The sequence below is a fragment of the Cryptomeria japonica genome, chromosome 2 (genome assembly GCF_030272615.1).
Source record: "Cryptomeria japonica chromosome 2, Sugi_1.0, whole genome shotgun sequence".
In the NCBI taxonomy this organism is placed as follows: domain Eukaryota; kingdom Viridiplantae; phylum Streptophyta; class Pinopsida; order Cupressales; family Cupressaceae; genus Cryptomeria; species Cryptomeria japonica.
This window is the reverse complement of record NC_081406.1, coordinates 570,768,642-570,774,074: the sequence shown is the minus strand read 5'-3', so window position 1 is coordinate 570,774,074 and position 5,433 is coordinate 570,768,642.

Below are 5,433 nucleotides of genomic sequence, written 5' to 3'. Positions count from 1 at the left end.
TCCTCCTGATTCTTCTACTCAATCGGAATCTCCTACCAAAGATATCTTTTCTCCTGAAGGAGTGCTCTCATATGATGATTGGGGATCTCTATACTTTAACCCTACTTTTATAAGAGAGTATATAGTATCTTGGAAAGAATCTAAGACTAAGAAGGCAAAATCTAAGGAGGAACCTAAAGAGAAACCCACTGTGTCTAAACAACTAAGTAACAACTTTGTGGTTGCTTCTAATTCGAATAATTCTTCAAATCCTTCCTCTAATTCATATAGAACTGAGACCTATGGGGCAAAACCATCTCTTTCTAATTTGGCATCCCTTTATGGTCGTGGTTTTCACATTTTAGCTAAGAGTGGCTATAATGGCAATGGTTGTGGCATAAATGAATAAGGAATTAAAGTTCCTTTAGAACATAACACACATGAAGCTTCATTTGGACTTGGATATAATCCCTCTAAGCCCACCAAAGTATCTAAAAGACCATCTCTCAATGTGAATTATATATTTAGTAGTGATGATGACCTCACCTCAATTAAATCATCTTCTACTTCTTTCAACACTCATCCCCTCATAAGTAAATCTCAGTGATGAACAAATCTCTTTATGAATTGCCTCAAGAGATTTCTAATCCCACTTATGAGACTTTATCTTCTACTCATTCTAAAATCCCTTCTTCTAGGAATAAGGCTCTAATGAATTACACTTATCCCTCTCCTAAGATTTCTTGTTTGGAAGAAAAGTATGACTTAGTGGCTTATTCTTCTCCTATAAACTTCTCTCTTTCTAAAGACTTTTTTAACATTCATCATCATATATATGTTTTTAAATCACTTATAGTAGAGAATTTAACTTGTCATATTCAAATACCTCATTCAATCTATCATGTCTTTAAATAACATTGATGGCTATTATGTTGCTCATCATTATGTGACATTGGTAGCTCACTTATTGGGGGCTCATTATCATTCATGATGGTACAGTTTCATGTGCAATCATACTTTTGGAAGCAACATAGTAGCATATTTATATCTCATCTCTTCTCCCTATATATGAGGGGCAAGAGTGATTTCAAACATCTATCCTTCTTAAGATTAAAATTTCCCCTTTGTGAAGTAGTGTCTTCTCTGAGGATTTCTTATTGATTGTAGAGGTGTATTCATATTTGAATTCCTTATCTCATATTGGAACAAGAATCCCTAATGGGGATATTAAGTAAATATCCTTAATTGGGACCTCCTCCTTGGTGTTGGAAGCATTTGATTATTCAATCAATTTCTTTTCTTCATTGAGTAGTATATTACATAATAAACCCTACTATTTTGTGAACGTGCATGTCCCTGATGAGGATCTCTTGCCTTCTTTTAGAAGAGTGTTTCTATAAATAATCTCTATTTGATGTCATTTAAATCCTCTTCTCTCTCTCTCATCAGTCTTCTCATGGATCACCAAAGTGTGTATTCATGCTTTCTATCTCTTATTCATTTTCTTCTCTTTGCATTTTTTTCAATTTAAATCTTTCATCTTGTGTTAGAAAGCTCTCAAATCCTCACACTCTTTGTTGTGTTGGAATTGAGGTTTAGACGTCTTTCTTACCAAATGATTCTCCATTAGTTTTTTATCTTGTATTAAATCTTCTTGTGAGCATTTGTCATCAATCTACTTTCACAATTCGATGTGGTAAACATGATACCTTGTTTCAACTCACTAAATTAGCAAGCCGAAACAGGGGGGCATATAGCTACCCTCGAATTTTCATCATCTTCCTTAGTAGCATTTAGGTGATTTTGTGATTTTATCTAACATGTGGTTTTGTAGGGTGCGGTTCCTAACTTTGTATTGCAGATACCGCTAGGGGCTTTGTCTGACAACTTGCGGATATATCCTTTTTCATGAATGTTTACTTTTCTTTACTTTAGCTTGCATATTCACGTAGTGTCATATGACCGCTAAAGTGGGGGATAAATGAAGCTTCGTAAATTGTACACCCTTGCTAGGGTGGTACAATTCTACACTTGGTTTAGCACCTGCCTTAGTGTGTTTGCATCTTGCATTGTAATTTCCCTTTAAGCATTTAATTAATTAATTTAATTAAATCTAAAGTGATATTTCATCACTCTCCACATCATAAAATTGGGCCCTTTACCCTAAGTGTCCCCCTTTTTATTTATTCCTCCAATAATTCATTAAATCATAAACCCTAATTATGTCTTATTTCGAACTTTAAGGCTCGATTTCGCGTATCAAAACATCTCAAAATCAGCTATAACTCTAGGATTCACTCTAATATCATCATATCTAACGGCCCTGAAAAATTGGTGAAAAGTTGGTCAGACTGTGCATAAGTTATGCACGGTCCCCAACATTTTTCCTGAAATTTCGAGAGCATAATTCTATGATGCTTAAGACCAAGAAATTGGCAGAAAATTTAAATACTAGGTCAACCTAAAGATGAAATTAAGATCTAGGGTTTCATACATAAGATCTCTCTTTCTTCATTTGAAGGCAAAAAAGAAGAAGTTTTGGCTAAGTTTTCTAGCAATCACAAGGAACCTTGTATGCAATGAAAGAGTGGGTCTTTTGGAGTCTTCAACAACATTCAACAACATCTATCAAGCATTCATCAAGAATTCTTTCATCAATTGGGGGCTTTTGAAGATGTAGGAAAGCAATAGAAGATCACCGACTAAAGATTGGCTTGTGCCCCTCCCTTGGGGTTGGGTGTGATTTCATGTTGTTTTCATGTCTTTGTATGAGCTTCATTACATCAATTTGTAAATTTACATTTATGCTTTAGATCACTTAGCATCATTGATTTAGAGAATTTACTTTGTCAATTACGAGCATTTAGGGTTTTCTCTTTAAAGCATAAGGTTACTCTAGATTGTTTGCATTCATCATTTTAGGGTCTTGCACACACACAAGATTCCTGCACACACTATTTTACTATACAAATCAGCTATTTATTGAGGTGGAAATCACCAAAACAGGGATTTGACTAAGGCAAAACCCCATATAGCCACCCAAAGCCCTATTTTCAACTGCAGGTGCAGGTACAAGATCCAATCATTGTTGCAAATTTCAGGTCCGACAGAGCACACAGACACCGTCCTAAGGATAAAACTTGAGAAGAAATAACTAAGACAGGGGTGTGGTGCCCTGGTCCTGCTCAGGACAAGGGCATGGTGCCCTGTTCCTCCCAGTTTTAGGTGAAATTTGGCATGTTGAGGAACCAGAACATCAAGATTGCAGCCTCTCAGTTGCAACTTCATGTTTGCAGAATCAAGACAGGGGCGTGACACCCTTGTCCCAAGCATTTTGACTTAGTTTTCGGTGCCAGGTACATATTCAAATTCCTCCACCTTCTCTTCTTTCAGTATCTTAGTTTAAGTCCTACAATTTTCTACAATTTCAATTCATATATGCTTCATTGTTCATCGCCTAGTCTAGTTGATCATCATACCCTATTTTTCACACCTTCTCTTCATATACAACAAGAGGAATAGAAATCCTAAGAGATGATCCTTGGCTCTCTCTTTCTCACAATAAGTAGCCAAAGTGAGCTATCTCCCTAGGCTCTTTTGTATTCCCAATGTGTTGGCAAAAGTGGCATTAGGTCCTAGTCACCCGGTCTTGCTTTTTTCCCCTCCATAATGGTCGAGTTGTTTGATGCCTTCTTCCATTGGGATTCTTCATTGGATGTTCATGTGCATGACTGAGGATGATTCTACTTCTTTCATATTCTTGTGCTATGGATTCATGGAGCAATCGTGGTTTATTCCTTATGTTCACGAGATATCATTGTAATATGTAATTCATATATTATTCATGTAATTAATGCATCATGATCCTTCATTTGAAATAAATGTATATTTGTAATGCACACCTTGCATGAGATTTGTTATGAAATGTAACAGTGATTTATGCAATTTATTCTATATATAGGAATGGTACCAGCTATATTTTAGGAATGTGTGGAATATCTAGTATGTTAGGAGTATTAACTTAGGAACATTTGACATTGGTGTTTTAAAATGGACTTAATATGTTAGAAGTGTTAGATGTGTCGTAGTTCATGGTTAATATTCTATGGTTTTAAATGATTACATTCCTATGTTATGCATGATGAATAGACATCAGTTTAAGTAGGAGAAAATCATGTACCATTGTTAAATAATGTTGCACATATCTTTGCTATTGTTGCTTCTAAGTAATGTCATTGAGATACCATAGGGAATGAAATTTAAATGTTAAGAGATTAATTCCACTTGTGCACTTAAGTTTGCGTGATCATATTAATCTAATGTATGTACTTCTCTTAAGCTTTATGTGTTATTCTAGCCTTTTTTTAAAAAATTATCTTTGGTTCCTAGTTAGATGGTTAATTTCGTCAAGATATTCTTAGCAGACATTACATTTGCTTAATTCTTCCCATTTTCTATTTGAACCTTCCCAATTCTTCCCACTTTCACCTAATTTGATCAAAATTGACTTAATTTGACCTAACTAAGGTCTCTAGATTTCAATTGGAGTAACTTACCCTTTTAGGTTTAATTAATTAAGCCATTTTTACTAGTTATTCTTCCTAATCATTTAATCATTCTTCATTAACCATCTCCTTTTTTAAATTTAATAAAATAATTTATATTATTTAATTAATTTTGAACTCACACTTTAATTAAATAATTTTAATTGTTCAATTAAATTTTCAATTTATTATCTCCCATAATTGAATAATTTATTTAAATTATTTAATTATCTAATTATGTCATAATTAAATAAATATCTTTATTTATTTAATTATTTGTCTCCTGGTTTTCAAAATGGAAACAAACATTTTATCTTTTTTATCCAATTTTCCCAAAACTTTCTAATTTTCAAAAATGGGAAACTAATATCTTCTTTGATCTTTGAAAATTTATCTTTTTGGGAATATCTCATTAATCTTTATTTTAAATTCGAAAATGAGTTATACATCCTCGAAATCTGCTTTTTGAATTTTCTCTGCTTTTTCCTTGTCATCTTCATCCTTCCCCAAATGGCAACTCTGTTGTCGACTCAATTAGGTTTGTCTATCTAACAAAAAAATTCAATCTTGTCCATCCGTTGAGCCTCGAGTTTTCTATAAATTGGGACTTCTCTTTCAATCAATTCATCTAGTTTGCAAGTATTGTTATTATGTCACATCAATTAGCAATTTAGTTCTCAAGTATAGTCATTTTGTCCAACCATCTAGTAATCTAGTTTTCATGTATATTGTTATTGTAGAATCATTTCATCGTAGAATCACATTTTTTATTATTCCTTGATATCATATTGGCTTCCATTCATACTTGCACCTATACAATGAGAACGACATCAAATTAGAGGAGAAAGAAACAACAATGGAGCCACATTGAAGGAATGGTGATATCTGTTATTTAGTTTTCATGTTAATT